Here is a 21257-nt window from a genome sequence, read left to right on the forward strand (position 1 = left end):
TCTTCTCGTTGCTACCATCTACTAGATTGGATCTTGGCTTGTTATTCGTTCTTGCGGTAGGAAATTTTTTGTTTTCTATGCTACGAATCCCATCAGGAAGCTACCCCGTGGATTATGTCACGAAGAAGACAGATTGCGAGCTACATATGTTATTCAGGAACGCGTCCGTTAAGGTGGTGGTCGGCTATGTTTACCCAAATGAAGATGGAGCAACGCACCATCATATGCCCATTCCACCTGGCTGTGTTCGTGTCGGGGTGGATGAAGTTGTTCCGGGTTTTGAAACAGTGGAGCTTGATTTTCCTAGAGGCGACGATGAGAAGACAATGGCCGATGTCAAGCACGGTTTCACCCTATGGCCCAAGAAATACATCGTCCTTTTGCAAAGGCCACCGACTCCTCGTAGCAGTCCACATGAGCAGGAAAGACCATCGACTCCTCCTGCTAGCAGTCCACATGAGCAGCAAAGGCCATCGACTCCTCCTGGTAGCAGTCCACATGAGCAGCAAAGTCCACACCTACCTGAGAGCCACCTCGTTGGCTAGGACGAATGGCTCGTCCATGTACGCAAGATTGTTGAGATCCACTGTTATCATACCGTACTTATCGTCTACCTGTACCCCGCTGAGCTTGACCCATTTGCACTGAAACAAAGGGACCTTAAAAGTAGGTCCATAGTCAAGTTCCCATATCTCCTCTATGTACCCATAATATGTGGTGGTCTGCCCATTCTCGTCTTTTGCATCGAAGCGGACACCACTGTTTTGGTTGGTGCTCTTTTTATCTTGGGCGATCGTGTAAAATATATTCCCATTTATCTCGTACCCTTGGAATGTACATATGTTTGAAGATGGTAACCTGGCCAACAAGTACAGCTGCTCTCCAACAGTGTTGTTACTCATGAGATGTGTTTGCAACCAACTGCCGAAGGTCTTCATGTGTTGACGTGTAATCAAGGACTCGGGATGGCCTGGGTTTACTTCTCGTACAACATTCTTGTGTATCTCGATGTACGGAGCCACCAAGCTGGAATTGTATAGAACTGTGTAGTGTGCTTGATTGAAAGAAAGCTTGTCTATGCACACCGTTGCTTTCCTTCCTAGTGTGCCTTTTCCAATCAGCCTCCCCTCATACCGAGATTCAGGAACACCAATCGACTTATGGTCAGGAAGAAAGTCAACACAAAACTCAATGACCTCCTCTGTTCCGTAGCCCTTTGAGATGCTTCCTTCTGGCCTAGCGCGGTTATGAACATATTTCTTCAAGAATCCCATGAACCTCTTGAAGGGGAACATATTGTGTAGAAATACAGGACCGAGAATTCTAATCTCATCAACTAGGTGAACTAGGAGGTGCGTCATAATATTGAAGAAGGATGGTGGGAACAACAACTCGAAGCTGACAAGACATTCGACCACATCAACCTGTAACCCTGACAAAGTTTCTGGATCCATTACCTTCTGAGAAATTGCATTGAGGAATGCACATATCTTCACAATGGCTAGTCGAACATTTTCTGGTACAAGTCCCCTCAATGCAACCGGAAGCAATTGCGTCATAAGTACGTGGCAGTCATGAGACTTTAGGTTCTGGAATTTTTTCTCCTTCATATTTACTATTCCCTTTATATTCGATGAGAAACCAGACGGAACCTTGATACTGAATAGGGCTTCAAAAAAGATTTCCTTCTCTTCTTTGGTAAGAGCGTAGCTGGCAGGCCCTTGAAACTGCCATGGATGATTGCCGTCTCGTCCTTTATGACATTGCTGGTCCTCCCGTGCTTCTGTTGTATCTTTTGTCTTCCCATACACGCCCAGGAAACCTAGAATATTCACACAAAGATTTTTGGTCAGGTGCATCACGTCGATTGCAGAGCGGACTTCCAGGACTTTCCAATATTCTAGCTCCCAAAAAATATATTTCCTCTTCCACATGGGCGCGTGTTCGTCGGCGTCTTTCGGAACAGGTCGACTGCCTGGACCCTTTCCAAAGATAACATTTAAATCCTTGACCATGTCAAATACATCAGCACCACTACGGGGGACAGGCTTCGGACGGGGTTCTGCCTCGCCATTGAAATGCTTGCCTTTTTTCCTTAAGGCATGCCTGCGCGGAAGAAAACGACGATTGTACGGGTACACATTTTTCCTACTTTTTTCCAAATATTTACTTTCAGTCTCATCTAAACAGTGTGTGCATGCATTGTATCCCTTGTTCGTCTGTCCTAAAATGTTACTAACAGCAGGCCAATCCTTGATGGTTACGAATAGCAACGCTCGTAGGTCAAATTCTTGTTCGGTGTGCTCATCCCACACACGTACACCTGGTTCGGCCCACAACTCCAAAAGTTCATCAACTAATGGCCTTAGGTACACATCAATGTCGTTGCCGGGTTGCTTTGGGCCTTGGATAAGCACTGGCATCATAATGAATTTCCGCTTCATGAACAACCAAGGGGGAAGGTTGTAGATACATAGAGTCACGGGCCAGGTGCTGTGACTGCAGCTCTGCTCTCCAAAAGGATTCATGCCATCTGTACTTAGACCAAACCATAAGTTCCTTGCCTCACCTGCAAAATCCGGGAACTCTCTCTCGATGTTTCTCCACTGCCGACCATCAGCGGGGTGCCTCAACATCGCGTCTTTCTTACGTTCTTCCATGTGCCATCGCAACAACTTGGCATGCTCTTTGTTTCTGAACAAACGTTTCAACCGTGGTATTATGGGAGCATACCACATCACCTTCGCAGGAACCCTCTTCCTGGGTGGCTCGCCCTCAACATCACCAGGGTCATCTCTTCTGATCTTATACCGCAATACACCGCATATCGGGCATTTATTCAAATTCTCGTACTTCTCACCGCGGTAGAGGATACAGTCATTAATGCATGCATGTATCTTCTGCACATCTAATCCTAGAGGGCAGACAAGCTTCTTTGCTTCATACGTACTGGCGGACAATTCGTTCTTTCTTGGAAACAGCTTCTTTAATATTATCAGCAATTTTTCAAATCCTGAGTCAGTCACACCGGCGTCTGTCTTCCATTTCAGCAATTCCAATATGCTACCCAGCTTTTTCTGCACATCTTCACAACCTGGGTACAACAATTTTTGGTGGTCCTCCAACATCTTGTCGAACTGCAACCTCTCCTTATCTGTGCCACAGTCTCTCCTTGCATCAGAAATGGCCCGACGAAGATCATCATCACCAGGCTCATCTGGTGCCCGTTCTTCACCTCCTTCTTCTTCATTGTCTTCCATTTCGGTATCATCGTATTCATAGAACATTGATCGGTACTTGTCATCGTTATCTTCTTCTTCATCGCCGTCTTCCATCATAACCCCTTCTTCTCCGTGCTTGGTCCAAACATTATAGCCGGACATGAATCCGTGCCGAAGCAGGTGGCTCTGAATGACTCTTGAGCAAGAGTAATCCTTCTCATTCTTACATTTCAGACATGGACAACAAATAAAACCTTGCTTCGACTTGTTGGCCTCGGCCACAAGCAGAAAAGATTTCACGCCCTCTCTGAAAGCGGGATCGCATCGGTTACCGTACATCCATGGATGACTCATCTGCACCATAAGTACAATTATGTATCAAATGCAATCACCATGCTAAAATTAGTATTGTGCGGACTATGTATACGAGAAAATAGTTGCTAACCTTTGAGGACCAAAAAGAAGAGAAATCTTATCAAATAAAATCAAGTGGCATCCTCACAAACATTTCATCAAACACCTCTTGTGCACATGAACAAAAAAAAGAGCTAGCATAAACCTCCACCTTTCACCACCAAGGAAAAAAATGTAGGGAGCTTGGGGGGGGGGGGGCTGGCTGTGCATATATAGGCCTGGACCTTTTGTCCCGGCCCGTGGCACGACCCACGACAAAAGGGTCCTAACTAACGGACCGGGACAAAAGGCCCCGTGCCCTCCAACTGGTTTCGGGGCGACGTGGCCAGGCCATTTGTCCCGGCTCCAGACTGGGCCGGGGCAAAAGGCCTAGACGAAAGTCCAGTTTTCTACTAGTGCCTCCATCATTACCCAGCAGCCCACAGCCGCTGCCGACCAGTCGTCTGCAGGCTGTATGATCAGTGGCCAAAAAATCCATTAAGAAAACCGATGGGCCGCCTCCCCCAGGGAAACCAAAATCCTGTATTTTGAATTTCTGTTCTCTTCGGGGGAAATAAAAAAAAAAATTCAAAATACATGAGGTTTAGCGGTTAAATTTAAGCCTAATTAGGGGCTAAACAGGGCTATAGCCGGTTATTAGCGGGGTTTTTTTTCTCATTTAGTTTATAAATGGCATAGCCGCAGCGGCATGTCTCCCTATATCCGGCTATTTAAAACTTTGATCTGAACTCATGTAAAACTGGACATTTGACATCGTAAATCCTAAGGCATGTGAATATATGTGGGACTATATATATAGTTTATGTGATAAGTGGTAAGCAAGTCATTCAGAACTTGTTGTATCGTTTCTTTTACCATGCAAGTATGCACTGCAAAATCATGTGCCATCATTGTAGTTGAATGGTAAAGCTTCGTGAAAGCGGTAGATGAATGCTAATCGCATGAAGAATAGTGAGAACTTAAGTGTTGTCAACTGGATAAATACTTCCATCATATAGCATCATCAAGACTTGCTATTCTCAAATGTCAAACAAATATACCGATCGGGTAGTATCACTAGTGGAGAAGAGGCCTTTGGACCCAAGCAAATGACCCACTGCTGAACCAAACCGGGTCCAATGCCCCCATTGGACCCGGTTCGTTTCTGCCCAGGACGACCCCACCCGCTGTTGCCTGTCCTGTAGCGGCCTTTGGACCCGGTTTGTATGACAAACCGGGACCAAATCCCACCCGCGAGGCGCGCCGGAGCCGTGTCGGCACTGGGAAGCCTTTAGTCCCGGTTTGTCATACAAACCGGGTCCAAAACCCCCTGCGCTATATAACCTTGCCCCTGCCCACGTGTGAGCCACACTTAGCCATTTTTTCACTACCTTCACAAGAGGGTGTATTGCTCTCCTCTCTTCTTCACATGCACAAGAGGTGTTTGATGAAATGCTTAAGAGGATTTGCCACTTGAGTTTACACAAATCAAGCCACACTTAACTTGCTTTTTTCTTCTTCATCGAGGTTAACAACTTTATCCTTTCCATCTGCAATTGATAAAATGCATGTGTATATATACATCGTGATGTTCTGTAATGGTTTTGATCAGCTTAATTATATCATGCAGATGAATCGGCAATGGATGTACATTGACCGACGGTTTGACGAGTTCATGCGGGCACTGGATAATTTTATGGCCGTGGCGGAGGCAAACAAACATGGTGGCTTCATGTATTGTCCATGTGTGGACTGCAAGAATACCGTAAATTACGCTCGCTCGAGTCTCATTCACAGCCACCTTCTGCGATCCGGTTTCATGCCCAGTTACTATTGTTGGATAAGCACGGAGAAATAGGGGTTATGATGGAAGACAATGACGAAGAGGAAGAGGATGATGACGGTTATCCCAATTTCCCTGAATACGATGATGATCTGCGAAGGCAATGAAGACAATGAAGTAGAAGATCAAGAGGCACCCGGATGAGCTGCTGATGATGATCTTGGCCGGGCCATTCTTGATGCAAGGAGAGAATGTGGCGAAAAGGAAAGGTTGGCCTTCGACAAGATGATAGAAGATCACAACAAATTGTTATACCCAACTTGCGAAGATGGCCATAAAAGCTAGGAAGCACACCTTGGAATTGTTGCAATGGAAGGCAGAGAAACGGTGTCAACGGCTCGGGATTTGGAAAGTTCTTGACAATAATTAAGAGGAAGCTTCCAAGGGGTAACGACTGCCCGCCGATGCGTACGAAGCGAAGAAGATTATGCTGCCCTCTAGGATTAGATGTGCAAAAGATACATGCATGCATTAATGACTGCATCCTCTACGCGATGAGTACGAGAATTTGGATGCATGTCCGGTGTGCCTTTGCATTGCGGTATAGATCAGACGAGATGACCCTGGTGATGTTGAGGGCGAGCGCCCCGGAAGAGGGTTCCTGCCAAGGTTATGTGGTATGCTCCTATAATACCACGAGCTGAAACGCTTGTTCGAAATAAAGAGCATGCTAGGTTGTTGCGATGGCACAAAGAAGACCGTAAGAAAGACGTGATGTTGAGGCACCTGCTGATGGCTCCCAATGGAGAAAAATCGATAGAGAGTTCCCAAACTTTGCACGGGATGCAAAGGAACTTACGGTTTGGTCTCGGTCTACGATGGCATGAATCCTTTTGGAGAGCGGAGGCTGACCATAGCACCTGGCCTGTGACTCTTTGTATATATAACCTTCCTCCTTGGTTGTGCATGAAGCGGAAGTTCATTATGATGCCAGTGCTCATACAAGGCCCGAAGCAACCGAGAACGACATTGATGTGTCCCTGAAGCCAGTAGTGGAAGACCTTGTGCAGCTGTGGTCGCTAGCAGGTGTGCGTGTGTGGGACGAGCACAAGCGGGGAGGAATTTGACCTAAGAGCGATGCTTTTCGTAACCATCAATGGTGGCCTGCTCTTGGTAACATTTCAGGACAGTCAAACAAGGGATACAATGCATGCACACACTGTTTACATGAGCTCGAAGGTGATTATTTGGAAAAAGGTCAGAAGGTCGTGTGCACAGGGCATCGTCGATTTCTTAGGCTTACCCATCCGTAGAAAGAAAGGCAAGCATTACAACGGTGAGGCTGATCACCGGAGGAAGCCTCCCCATCGTGATGGTGTTGATATATTTGGTATGGTCAAGGATCTAGATGTAATATTTGGAAAGGGTCTGGCGGACGGTGCATTCCGAATGACGATGCAGGACACGCGCCCATGTGGAAGAAGAAATCTATATTTTTGGATCTACCCTATTGGGAAGTCTTAGAGGTCCGCTCTTCAATCGATGTGATGCACGTGACGAAGAATCTTTGCGTGAACCTGCTAGGCTTTCTGGGTGTGTACGGGAAGACAAAAGATACACCGAGAAGCACGGGAGGACCGACGTTGGAAAGACCCCAAAAAGCTGCATGAGAGAGTTAAAGGGCGTCATTTATCCAGCTACGCTCTTACAAAAGCGAGAGAAGGAAATATTTTTTGAATGTCTTAGCAGTATCAAGGTCCCGTCGGCTTCTCCTCCAATATAAAGGGAATAATAAATATGGAGAAGAAAACATTCCAGAACTTGAAGTCTCATATTGTCACGTGATAATGACACGGTTGCTTCCGATTGCATTGAGGGGGCTTCTACCGGAAAATGTTCGACTGCCCATTGTGAAGCTATGTGCATTCCTCAATGCAATTTCTCAGAAGGTAATAAATCCAGAAATTCTACCGAGGTTGCAGAATGATGTGGTCCAATGTCTCGTTAGTTTTGAGCTGGTGTTCCCACCATCCTTCTTCAATATTATGACACATCTCCTCGTTCACACAGTGGCGATGAGATTTCCATTCTCGGTCTGTGTTTCTACACAATATGTTCCCCTTCGAGAGGTTCATGGGAGTCTTGAAGAGAAATATGTTCATAACGTGCTAGGCCGAGAAGGAAGCATCTCCAAGGGCTATGGAGCAGAGGAGTCATTGAATTACTGTGTTGACTTTATTCCTGACCTTAAGCCGATTGGTGTTCCTGAATCGCGGCATGAAGGGAGACTAAGTGGAAAAGGCACGCTAGGAAGGAAATCAATGATATGTAGGGACGGGATTTCTTTGACTCAAGCACACTACACAGTCCTACAAAGTTCCACATTGGTGGCTCCGTATATCGGTGACCACAAGAACTTTCTACGCTCCCGAGAACCAGGCGGTCGAGCAGTTGGATTAGACGTGAACACATGTCGACTTTTCGGCGGTTGGTTGCAAAAACATCTCCTGAATAACGAACATATTGAAGATCGGTTGTACTTGTCGGCCCAGACACCATCTTCGATTGTAGTGACTTTCCAAAGTGCAGAGATAAATGGGAATACATTTTACACGATCGCCCAAGATAAAGAGCACCAACCAAAACAGTGGTGTCCGCTTTGATGCAATAATGAATGAAGGCCCAAATGACACATATTATGGTTACATAGAGGATATATGGGAACTTGAGTATGGACCTTCTTTTAAGGTCCCTTTGTTTAGGTGCAAATGGGTCAACAAAACGGGAGGCGGGGTTCGAGGTAGACAAGTTGTATGGAATGACAACAGTGGATCTCAACAATCTTGGGTATAGAGACGAACCATTCGTCCTAGCCAAGGATGTGGCCTGGGTTTTCTATGTGAAGGATATGTCTACCAAACCAAGAAAAAGAAACATAAGGAAACAAATACATCAAACGATGAGCCAAAGCGCCACATAGTTCTTTACGGAAGAAAGCATCGTGGGAGTGGAGGACAAGACAGACATGTCAGAAGATTATAATCAGTTTGATGAAATTCCACCCTTGAGTGAACATTGATCCAAGCATCAAGTTAAATGATGAAGATGCTCCATGGTTACGACCGAAGAAGATTAATTAAATGATGAAGATGCTCCATCATCAAGTTAATTGAAGAATGTTCATGGCACAAATGAGTATGTCAACATGGCAATCAATTTCCCATTTATTTTTGTGTAATCATGTAAGCGTATGTAAGATATTAAAAGTGGAGATGCGCCACTTGGGAGATTTCCCAACCCTTTCCCCAACATTGTTAGATGAGATGTAGTCGTTCGGGGGCTTGGCAAGGCGTATCGATGCTCCTTTTATGGCACGGCACCTCTTCTACTTTGTCTTGTTCCTTCGACGGGCGTCGTGCGCTACATGCTTTATCTCATCGAAGTCGTGCGCACCCATGCGTTCTTATCCTGCCGACATCTTTAGTCCCGGTTGTACCCAGCCGGGACTAAAGGATTACCCACAAATCCTTATCCCACCCGACGCAGTTTTGTTAGATGACACAAAAAAGGATCTTTAGTCCCGGTTGTACCCACCAGCCGGGACTAAAGGTTACCCACACGTCCTTATCCGCAAGCCGGTTTTGGCGCCACTTTGCGTTCCCGCCTATTTTTCTTCCCGCGCTTTCCACCGCTTCCCGCCTCCGTCCTCCCGCCATTTTTTCACTATATATATGTTGGCTTGGCCTCCATTTACATATCACATCTAGACTCATATCGCAAACCTCATCACCAGGTCACATGGCTTCCATCGTATCTCTAACCCTCCGGGAGGCGGAGGCGCTTTGCGCGTCGAACTGCCCCTGCCGCCGGCTACCGCGTCCCTACCGGCTGGTTCTTTGAGCGTCGGAGGGTACCGGTCCCTCCTGTCCCTCTAGGTGTGGCGCGCGAGATGGCCATCACGAACCACTACTACTTCGAGCTCACGCCGAGGCAGCGGGAGGAATCCCCGGTGGCATCCCGACTACAGCCCGACTTGGGAGAGCTTCTTCATCAATCGGCGTGAGAGGGCGCTCGCCGGCACGGGGAGGGCGGCCCGCCTCCTTCGAACTTCAACGAGGCCGGCCGTCGGCTGTGGTGGCGCGACCGAACTCTCCGGGCGTCATGGCCCACCGTGGCCCCCGCCTGCGCTACCTCGGTCCCAGCCCACGCGTGCTCTCCCGCCGAGGTTTGACTACCGTGACCCCGATGCCGGCGACGATGATGACGGCGACTACGACGACTACGGTGGCGAGTACTATAGGGCTAGGCACGAGTATGGTAGATGACTGAACGGTCGAATCTGGCCATGTATCTTAATTAATTTTCGGTTGAGCTAGGCACGAGTACTATAGGGCTAGGCACGAGTACTATCTGGCCATGTATCTTAATTAATTTTCGGTTGAGTTCTGTGCTTTAATTCCACATGTAATCGCGGAAACTTTTCTCATCATCGAGCGTACGCCACAACGACTTTATTGAAAATACAATAAAATAGATAAACAACTAGTCTAGTCGATCTACTCGTCGTCGGAGGTTGTCTCGGTCCAAATGTCGTCCCACCGAGGGTCGTTGTCGGCGCGTCGTAGCGCGCGCCGCCAGCTCCGGGGTGTTGTACGTGCGAGGGTGAGCCGGAAGCCACCGGCACGCATCTCGGCGTAGAACCTACCGTTCGGCCGCTCGGCGCCACGGAAAGCGGACGAGCACGCGACAGCGCGGCGGCATCCGGCGGCGAATGAGCGGAGGCGGCAGCGGCGACGTGTGGTTCACGCGCGCACGCGGCGCTTTATAGCACAGCGGCGGCGCGGCAAGTTTGGCGACAGGTAAGCGCGGGGAAGCGGCGGGCGTGGCACGTGGAAGCGGCGGCGACGGCAGTGGCGCGGGAAAGCGGCGGCGTGGCACGTGGAAAGCGGCGGCGGCGGCAATTGGCGCGGGAAGCGGCGGGCGTGGCACGTGGAAGCGAGATCTACGTCGCACGGCGGTGGCGGCGGGCGAGGCACGCGTGAAGCGGCGGCGACACGTGGCACGCGGAAGACACGTGTGGCGGTGGCGGTGGTGAGCAGTACCGGCGGTAGCCGTACATGGCGGTGACGGTGGTGGCGACGGTGGCGGTGGCGGTGGTGGGCGATACGGCGGTGCCGACAGTGGCGTACACGGCGGTGGCGGTGGTGGGCAAGCGGTGGCGGCGATGCGCCACTACACAGCGGTAGCGGTGGTGGCAAGCGGTGGCGGTGGCGGTGGTGAAGCGTACACGCGGTGCAGCAGTGGCTTGATACACGGCGGTGGCGGTGGTGGGCGGCGGTGGCGTGGCGATGGCCACTACACGCGACCGGTGGTGAGCGGTGGCGGTGCGCTGGCTTTTTCATTTGAAATAAGGCGGGATTGAAAGTTTTTAAAAATTTGGCCTTTGGACCGGTTTGTATTACAAACCGGGACTAAAACCTTTTTTGCGCGACGCAGCGAAAACGCCAAAAATGGCCTTTAGTCCGGTTTGTATTACAAACCGGGTCAAGAGGCCTTTGGACCCGGTTTGTAAAACGCACCCGGGTCCAAAAGGGAAGTATAAAAGCGACACTTCGTCTCCGCGCGGAGATCAATCGCGCGAGCAGCCAAAGCAACGCCGCCAGGCTGCCGCTTCGCCACTTGCCGCCCACGCGCCGCCGCCACCGCTCGCCGTCGCCTTCCCGCGCCGTCGGCGCGCCGTCCGCCGTCCGCCGTCCGCGCCGCCACGCCGCCACGCCAGCATACGCCCGCCAGCGCCGCGGCCGTCCGCGCCCGTCCGCCCGCGCGCGTCCGTCCGCCCGCCGCCGTCCCGCCGCCGTCCGCCGCGTCCGCCCGACCGCCGCCGGCCCGCCGCCGTCCGCCGTGCCGCCACGCCACGCGCCTCCTCTCCTTGTGGCGCCTTAAGGTGAGCTTGGCCGGCCACCATTTTTTTTTTTTTTAAGTTTTAAGATTTTTAGATTTTTGTTTTTATATATGTTAGATTAATTAGTTTAGTGTTAGATAGAAAATTAGTGTTAGATTAATTAGATTTTTTGTTTAGTGTTAGATTTTTAGATTTTTGTTTTTATATATGTTAGATTTTTAGATTTTTAGTGTTTAGTGTTAGATTTTTAGATTTTTGTTTTTATATATGTTAGATTAATTAGTTTAGTGTTAGATAGAAAATTAGTGTTAGATTAATTAGATTTTTGTTTAGTGTTAGATTTTTAGATTTTTGTTTTTATATATGTTAGATTTTTAGATTTTTAGTGTTTAATTAGTGTTAGATTTTTAGATTTTTGTTTTTATATATGTTAGATTAATTAGTTAGTGTTAGATAGAAAATTAGTTAGTTTGTTAGTGTTAGTGTTAGTGTTAGTTTGTTAGTGTTAGTGTTAATAGTGTTAGAAAATTAGTTAGTTTGTTAGTGTTAGTGTTAGTGAAAAAGTTAGTGTTAGTGTTAGTGAAAAAGTTAGTGTTAGAGTTAGTGTTAGTGAAAAATTAGTTATATAGTTAGTGTTAGTGTTAGTTAGTGAGTATGTAGTGACACCGGCCCAAAATAAAGTATGTAGTCGGCGCCCCCAACGGTAGTGCCGGCGCCGACTAAGTAGTGAATTTATTTTTTAATTTATGTTAACGTTGGTACATATATATATGATTTGTTTCCGTAGCTACGATGCCGCGACTTGACGACAGCCGGCGGGCCGTGGTCGACTCTCACCGAGGAGATGGAGCAGATGGGGGAGGTCCGGGTGGGCTCGCCGGGGTGGCCTTGGGAGGTCTTAGCTTCCGGGTCGCGGACCTTGGTGCGGAATCCGGGTCCCGTTGTCGACCCGGATATTCTTTGGTGGAGGTCTTATGGGCCACGGTCGTTTCAGAGGGAGCCGGCCCCGCCGGAGGAGGTAGCTCAGCGCATTGAAGCGGAGGACCAGCACGTTCGCCGTTACATGTACGCGTTAGACAACAAGTATAGATACGGATCTGATCTCGTCAAACCTGGCGAGCTCGCGCGTCTAGGGACTCAGATGCGAAGGTTGCATGACTGGTACCTGAAAGCCTGTCGAAGATGTGAAAGCTACATCACGGTGTATCTTAGAGATGAGCATTACTTCCGGGGGGAAGACGAGATAAACCTTGAGTTAGAAGAACTGTTTCAGTTATTCAATCAAGGCAGCCTCGACAAAGCTGTCATCGATTTGCTACTGCACCTGTAAGTGATTTATTTGTGTAATTAAGTTTGTAGCTCATTCATTTGCACTAACAATTATCCTCATTATATTCTTTGTGTACGCTATACATTTAATTATGCAGAATGAAGAAGCTGGAATACAAAAGAGGCAGCTCCTACGGCTGAGGTTCATAGACCCAAACACAGTTCATGAAGTTACGGTTCGACGGTACCCCAAGGACACAGAGGACAACATCGTAATGTTTTTAGAGAAGCAAGCAGACAAAGAGGATATATTCTTTCCCTACAACTTTAAGTGAGTGTTATATATAACATACATTATGCTTGTGCACCTTCCACTTTATTCTCGTAATCATTAAGCTATGCTTGTGCAGTTTCCACTTTATTCTCCTAATCATTGATCTTCACCTTGGAGTCGTAAACGTTATGGACTCGAAACGTAAAGAATATGCGGAATGGGCGGACATGGCTGCCATCCTCCAGAGGTAGTTTCAATCAATTTCGTATTGGCATCTTCATCTGCTCTAATTCGAAGATATCATCAACTAATCAATTACTCATTTACTCATTATTTTTTATCGGGCAGGGCTTGGAAACGGTTCATCAATACTGTTCCGGGTGAATGGAAACCGGAGCTTACATTTAGAGATTACCCTGTAAGTAGTACTATATATATAGCTATGTCCGTGAAACTTTATATATGATATTTACTTTCAATACGATGCTTGATTATTAGTTTGATCGAACTATTTTTCGTAAAGTGTATGAGGCAGGAAAAAGGGAATAACTTATGTGGATACTACGTCTGCACCTTCATGCGTGACATGTCCTGTCCCAAGGGTGGGGATGCCCAAATACACCACACTCGTGTACGATAACAAATTTTCACAATTAATCTTAATTAGTACCATCTATTGTATTGAGTTCCATTCATATATTGATCTCCTTTTTTAAATATAGATGACACGCTGCGGACACTCATAACGGCGGATCAAATAAAAGCAATTCAAGAGGAAATCGCGGGATTCTTTATTACCGAGGTCCTTACCCCAGGTGGAGAGCACTATCGGAAGATCGTGACGTCGGACGATATTCGTTCAGGAAAAGTTGTATTGTAAATATGCATGCATTACGTGTACTGTGTTGACTATGTCGTGTACTGTTGACGATGTCTATATATATTCATGACGATTTTTTGTGGTTTCTTGAATGATATATATATATGCATTGCTGAAACTACTGCGCGGCAAGGGAAACAAGCCATTCTCTGCGGCGGAGAAACGCTTTGCTCTTGACGAAATCTGTGCCAGACGGCGAGAAATAGCAATTCTCACGCTGACGGAGAAACATAGGCCCGGTTCGTACCACGAACCGGGACCAAAGCCCTTCCACCGCGAGCTCCCTGGCCGCACCACGTGTCGAGGCCTTTAGGCCCGGTTTATGTTTGAACCGGGACTAAAGGGTACCCCCTTTAGTCCCGCCTTGTTGGTCCCGGTTCGGGAACCGGGTCTAAAGGCCCAAATGGACCGGGCCTATTGCCCCGTTTTCCACTAGTGTATAGGATACTGGAGGAGAATAACAGGTGAGCTAGTACCATGCCTAGGAACCAGGACGACATACATATAGTGATTTTTTTTGTTCCACTAAACCCCTTCTGACTCTTTAGGGATTGAGTTCATAACACAAATTTAGATGCTAGCAGATCATTTTTATGCATGTGGTTAGTATAAGATGAAATCTTTTGTTCATCGTTGGATAATGCCTTGCACGCCATGTTTTGTCGGCAGATTAGAGAGTTGTATATTTTTAAAATTCAATGAACCTTGTAGTGCCAAACAAATTTTTAGGTAAGTGGCGCAGTTTTATACCCATTCAAATTCTTTCTGGGAATTTTATGCGAACCAACCATTTAATGTTTATGCACCCATGAGGTGGAGGGATTGTCTCAAGTGTTTGCGGACTTTCAAGGAAATTTCCCAGTGCTCACTTGGCTCTGGTTCTTCAGTTCTCTTGTGGCATGGCAGGTGGTCTGTTGAGCCCCTATGTAGGCAGCTTGCCTTGTTAGATATTTCTTGTTTGCATTTGAATTGGATCACTCCAGTGCCTACTAAAAAGTGAAAACTAATCCACTATCAACCATAGCAATAAATTTCTGACTGCTAATGTCAACATGGTGCTACCTGACAATGCCCAATTCATTAAAACACCACGCAATTAAATATTTCCATTGAAACTTTACAGTGAAAACCACAGAAAACAAGTTCATCAATTCTCACTGGGATGGGTGTCACGACACAGACACTGCCCCAGGCGATCAGGTCCACCAACCGAAGAGTGGCACGTCTAAGGATCCAGGAGGCGCACCGACGAGAGAAGCGGGGCCACCTGCCAGTGTCGCCATCGTCCCAGGTCGACTAATATAGCCACGGCTGCGCCCGGTCAAAGGCATCGATTGTATTGCTAAGCTAAACCTGACTCAGACCGAGTCTCTCTCTTTCCTTCCTCTCCGGGGCTTCGGCTCCTCTGGATTCCTGACTCTGCGTGACGCGGAGATGTATCGGATCTCGTTGCTCAAATCCTAGACTATAATCGCGAGTAATCCTGTGTGTGAGAGTGCTAGGGTGTTACACATGGTATCAGAGCCATAGATCCACCGAATTCGCCACCAAAATCTGCCACAAAATTCCCCAAAAAAATTCGAGATCGGAGGCGATTCGACGACGGCGTGGTCGGCGACGGACATCTCCGACAAGGATTCGGGCGTGGGTGAGCGATCTGGTGCCGATTCCTCATCGGCTCGTCAGATCCCGTCCCACCCACCGAATCAGATCAGGGGCGCATCTCGGCGGCGGCGGTTGACTCTCGCCACGATCTCGACGACGTGGGAGGGGTGGGAGTTCGTTGCCATGGAGAAGCTGCAGGCCGACATGATCTCCTTCGGCGCGGCGATGAAAAAGCAAGGAGAGGATACGGCGGCGGCACTCAAGGCCGTCAACGCCTCGCTTGCATCATTCGCTGTCAACCAGTCAACGATGTGCGAGAACCTCAAGAGCTTCTCCTCCTGGATGCCGACCGTGGAGGGCTCCCTCCATGCTCTGCAACTATCCTTGGCGGAAGTGGGTGAGCGTGTGGCTGTGCTTGAGTCGGCACTATCCTCCTCCGACGACGAGACACCACGGCCCGATGGGCACCGTGAAGACCAACATCCACAGGGTATCGTGACCAGAGCCTCCAAGGCAATGGCACCTGCCCTGGGCAAGGGTACGCGAAAGTTTCCCCACACCCCTGTAAAGTTTGACATGTCCAACCGATCTGACACTGGTGCTGATAGCTTCACTCACGAATCTCGTTCATACAATAGGAACAACAGTAGACCTCCCAAAACTGATTTCCCTAATTTTGACGGAGAGAACCCCAAGTGGTGGAAAGGAGTGTGTGAGAAATACTTTGCACTCTATGATGTAGAGCATGATACCTGGGCTAGTTTTGCTTCTATGCATTTTGTAGGCAATGCTGCTTTGTGGCTACAAACATATGAGGCTGAACATGACATAGATAGCTGGGAGGAGTTGTGTGTGGCAATTCATGAAAAAATCGGTAAAAACAAACACCATAGATACCTACAGGCTATAGAAAGGTGTAGACAGAAGGAAACAGTAGCTCAATATTACCAAGAATTTGAGGAACTTAGACACAAAATTTTAATTCATAACAAACACTATTATGAGGTTTTCTTTGTTACTAAATTTGTAAAAGGCTTACGCAAAGACATACAATGTGCTATTTGTTTGCATCATCCTCGAACAGTTGATGCCGCCTTGTCTCTTGCTGAAACGCAGGAGGAGTTATCTGACGAATCAAGGCTCTTTTCGCCTCCTTCGCGGCACAGAAGCACTTACCAGCCAGCTTATGCCAGAACTGGTTTTCCGGGAAAAGGTATCCTCAACCACAAAACTGAAGACAAGGACAAGGGGGATAACAAACCACAATGGCAGAACAAATTTCAACTCCTCAAGGCTCAGAGAAGAGAAAGAGGAGAGTGCTTCAAATGTGGTGATAAGTTCCATCCAGGCCACAAATGCAGGAAATCAGTACCTCTCAACCTTGTCGAGGAACTGGTCGAAATATTGCAACTGTCGGTGGTCGACAGTGAAGGAGAGGAGTCTGAGGGCAATAGCAGCAGTGAAGAAACGTTCATGCACATATCCTTGGGAGCTATTGGTGGGATTGTGAAAAAGAAAAGTCTGCGTCTACAAGGCACTATACGAGATAAATAGGTCCTTATTCTCGTCGATTCTGGAAGCTTTGGGAACTTCATCAGCTCAGCAGCAGTGGAGCAGTTGGGGCTGCCTACCGTCGCCATCGATCCTGTTACAGTGACGGTATTAAATGGAGCAAGAGAGCAAGTTTGCACAGAAGTGGTTGATGTGCCCTGGGAATGTCAAGGAGCCACTTTCACAACCTCATTCCGTGTATTTGATCTGCCTTCCTATGATATCATTGTTGGCATGGACTGGTTGGATACTTTGGGCCCAATGTGGATGGACTGGAAGAAGAAGGTCTTCCGGATAAAGCAAAATGGCAAGCGAATCACTATAAAAGGAGTGCAGGATAAAACTTCCTCTTGTGCTTTCATTTCCCCAGAAGAATTGCAGCAACTAGAGAAGGACATGGCAATTCTCCACATAGTGCAATTGTCTTCTCTTACTATTGATCCAAACAAGCAAGACCTACCTGATGAAATTGCCCAAGTGCTGATGGAGCATGAGTCTTGTTTCGGTACACCCAAAGGGCTGCCTCCACACCCGCCGTATGATCACAAGATCAACCTTATGCAAGGCGTGCAACCTGTGAATGTGAGACCCTACCGATATTCGCCTCAGCAGAAGGATGAAATTGAAAAATAGATAAAAGAAATGTTGGTACAGGGAATCATCAAAGAGAGCAAGAGTCCTTTTGCCTCGCCAGTGTTACTGGTGAAAAAGAAAGATGGCACATGGCGATTCTGCATCGACTACCGCCAACTGAACATTGTCACACTGAAGGACAGATACCCAATGCTAGTGGTCGAGGAACTTTTGGATGAATTAGCTGGAGCTAAGTTCTTCACCAAACTCGATCTCCGCTCTGGCTTTCATCAGATACGCATGGTACCACAGGATGAGATCAAGACAACTTTTCGAACCCACAGTGGCCATTACGAATTCTTGGTGATGCCATTTGGTCTCTCTTGTGCACCGGCCACTTTCCAAGCGGCGATGAACACAGTGTTTGCCCACATCATTCGCAAATACGTCCTGGTGTTCGTGGATGATATTCTGGTATACAGTCCCACTATCCAAGAACACAAGAAACACCTCGAAACAGTCTTCCAGCTGTTGGAACAGAACAACCTCTATGTGAAACGCAGCAAATGCTCCTTCGCGCAAACATCGCTCGAGTATCTCGGCCATATCATTAGTGCCGATGGGGTGTCGAACGACCCTACCAAGATAGAAGCAGTGCAACATTGGCCTCAACCTTCTAATCCGACACAGTTAAGGGGTTTCTTGGTCTGGCAGGGTACTACAGAAAGTTCATCCGCCATTTTGGGATAATTTCACGGCCCTTGACGGATCTACTGAAGAAGAACAATGCGTTCGTTTGGTCCCCAGTGGTACATGATGCCTTCCTTTCCCTCAAAACAGCTTTGGTACAGGCGCATGTGTTGGCCTTACCAGATTTCACAAAAGACTTTGTACTGGAAGCAGATGCTTGTGCCACCGGCGTGGGTGCCGTCCTTATGCAACAGGGTCATCCTCTGGCATTCCTCAGTAAGGCATTGGGGCCGAGAAACCAAGCATTATTAGTCTACGATAAGGAATGTCTCGCTATCCTCTTAGCCATCGACAAATGGAGGAGCTACTTGCAACACAGACAGTTTACTATCCACACAGACCAACGCAGCCTTGTACATTTGGGTGAGCACAAATTCAGCACTCCCATCCAACAGAAAGCTTTCTTCAAGCTAATGGGACTCCAGTACAAGGTGGTGTACAAGAAAGGGGTCACTAATCGGGCTGCTGATGCTTTGTCTCGACGTCCACACAACACTGAGGTTATGGCCATATCTGCAGTACAACCTCGATGGGTCGAATCAGTCATCGAAGGATACAAAAATGACCCAAAGGCACAAGAATTGCTCACAGAACTGGCAATTACTCAAACAAACGACCAAGGATATTCTCTGCACAAAGGTGTCATCAGGCACAAAGGGCGCGTCTGGCTGGGCACACAACACCAGGCCCACCAGGCAGTTTTGCTCGCCTTCCATCACAGCGCCTTGGGCGGTCATTCAGGCATCCTGCCTACCTATCAGAAGATCAAAAAGCTGTTCTCATGGCCTGGTTTGAAAGTGTCAGTTACCAAATTCGTGCAATCTTGCACAGTGTGTCAGCAAGCAAAAAGTGAGCACGTGCGCTATCCTGGAAAGCTACATCCACTTCCAATTCCGAAAGAAGCATGGCACACAGTGGGGATGGATTTCATTGAAGGGCTACCAGTCTCAAACAAGTTTGACACCATCCTGGTAGTAGTGGACAAGCTGACCAAGTTTGGACACTTTATTCCTCTGAAACACCCATTCACGGCCACTTCAGTCGCGCAGGCATTCTTTGACACAGTGTACCGGCTACACGGACTACCCAAGGTACTCATCACTGACCGAGATAAAATCTTTGTCAGTCACTTCTGGCAACAGCTGTTTCGCCTAGCCGATACCACCCTCAATATGAGCTCTTCCTACCACCCCCAGACGGATGGTCAGACAGAACGTCTAAACCAGTGCCTTGAAACCTACCTACGATGCTTGGTACATGCAACTCTGAAGAAATGGGATGGTTGGATGACACAGGCTGAGTATTGGTACAATACCACTCCACATTCGGCATTAGGGCGTTCTCCGTTTGAGGTGCTCTATGGCCGCTCTCCCCGCCATTTTGGTATCAGCAACACCACAGATACAGGTGTGGGCGAATTGGATACTTGGCTGCGCGAGAGGCAAACCATGACTGAACTGACCCGACAACACCTAGCTCGTGCTCAACAACGAATGAAGCATCAAGCGGACAAGAATCGCGTCGAACACGTGTTCCAAGTGGGCGATCAGGTATATCTCAGGCTCCAACCTTACGTGCAAACTTCTGTGGCGAATCGTTCCTCTCAGAAGCTTGGATTCAAGTACTTTGGCCCCTACTCTGTGCTGAAACGAGTCGGACAAGTTTCCTACAAACTGCAGCTGCCAGCTACAGCCAAGATTCATCCGGTGATCCATGTATCTCAACTGAAAAAAGCCATCAAAACTACTGATACAGTCCTGCCAGTTTCCATGGTGGATTTCCTCTTGGTGCAACCTGATAGGGTGACTGACGAGAGGTTCATTCGCCGTGGAGCCAAGATGGTGCCTCAACTCAAAATACATTGGTCAGGTATGCCTTCAAATTGCGACACCTGGGAAAACTTGTTCGCTATCGTCGATGTTTTCCCTTCAGCTACAGCTTGGGGACAAGCTGTGTCTTCAGGAGGGGGTATTGTCACGACACAGACACTGCCCCAGGCAATCAGGTCCACCAACCGAAGAGTGGCACGTCTAAGGATCCGGGAGGCGCACCGACGAGAGAAGCGGGGCCACCTGCCAGCGTCGCTGTCGTCCCAGGTCGACTAATATAGCCACGGCTGCGCCCGGTCAAAGGCATCGATTGTATTGCTAAGCTAAACCTGACTCGACCGAGTCTCTCTCTCTCTCCTTCCTGTCTAGGGCTTCGGCTCGTCTGGATTCCTGACTCTGCGTGACGCGGAGATGTATTGGATCTCGTTTCTCACGGAGATGTATTGGATCTCGTTTCTCAAATCCTAGACTATAATCGTGAGTAATCCTGTGTGTGAGAGTGCTAGGGTGTTACTTCGAGATAAACAAGACGCATTCTATCAGAAGCCGTTCCTGCCAAGAAAAAAAGTGTAGCACCAATAAATCCATGGGATAATATTTGTAAAATAGCTCCATTGAGTCCAATGTTGGTTATGGAACCAATTCCTATAATTATGAAACCCATGTGAGATATAGAGGAATAGGCTATTCTTTTTTTTGAAGAGCAGCTTCCACTGATATTTATAGGAGATTATTGCGGTTCAGATTATAGCAAGGAAAGTACTTGTACACGTAACAGATGAACCAATAGATTACACGCTGTTATCTATCCACTTTTCAATTTGAGGTCTGACTGTGATTTCCAATTTGCCCTATAGAGAACCATAGAGAGCTCGTCCTTGAACAACCGTTTTCGCATCGACAGGTACTTAGCCTGGACATGGCGTAATTTCTGACTTTCCACAGTTATCTATTTGGTAAGTCCGGCGTCAGGTTAGAACCAAACGTACACTTAACCTGTACACCATCGTCCCTGCGCGTGGCGTTGAGCGCAGCGGATATCGTCGGCTCGGCCTGGGGCCCGGTGCCGAGGCAATTATCCTTTCGGATAGCCGTAGTTGAAGTTGAAGCCCGTCGCCCCTCCCTGGGTCATCGTCTTCGTCGTCGCCAAATAGCTGAAAGGAACTTCTAACCTGCTACGACGACCGCCGCACGACCCGAACGAGCGGTGAAGCCCAACTCCGCACG

At 47.9% G+C, this 21257-nt stretch overlaps 1 long non-coding RNA gene across 1 annotated transcript; it reads left to right on the forward strand.

Moving 5' to 3' along the window:
- Window positions 1–12769: 12769 nt before the first annotated feature.
- Window positions 12770–13251, forward strand: LOC139831196 (uncharacterized). The gene is made up of 3 exons (XR_011745866.1): window positions 12770–12899; window positions 12979–13089; window positions 13191–13251. It is a non-coding gene; the product is annotated as an uncharacterized lncRNA (long non-coding RNA).
- Window positions 13252–21257: the final 8006 nt, after the last annotated feature.

This window comes from Lolium perenne, chromosome 5 (assembly GCF_019359855.2).
Source record: "Lolium perenne isolate Kyuss_39 chromosome 5, Kyuss_2.0, whole genome shotgun sequence".
Classification (NCBI taxonomy): domain Eukaryota; kingdom Viridiplantae; phylum Streptophyta; class Magnoliopsida; order Poales; family Poaceae; genus Lolium; species Lolium perenne.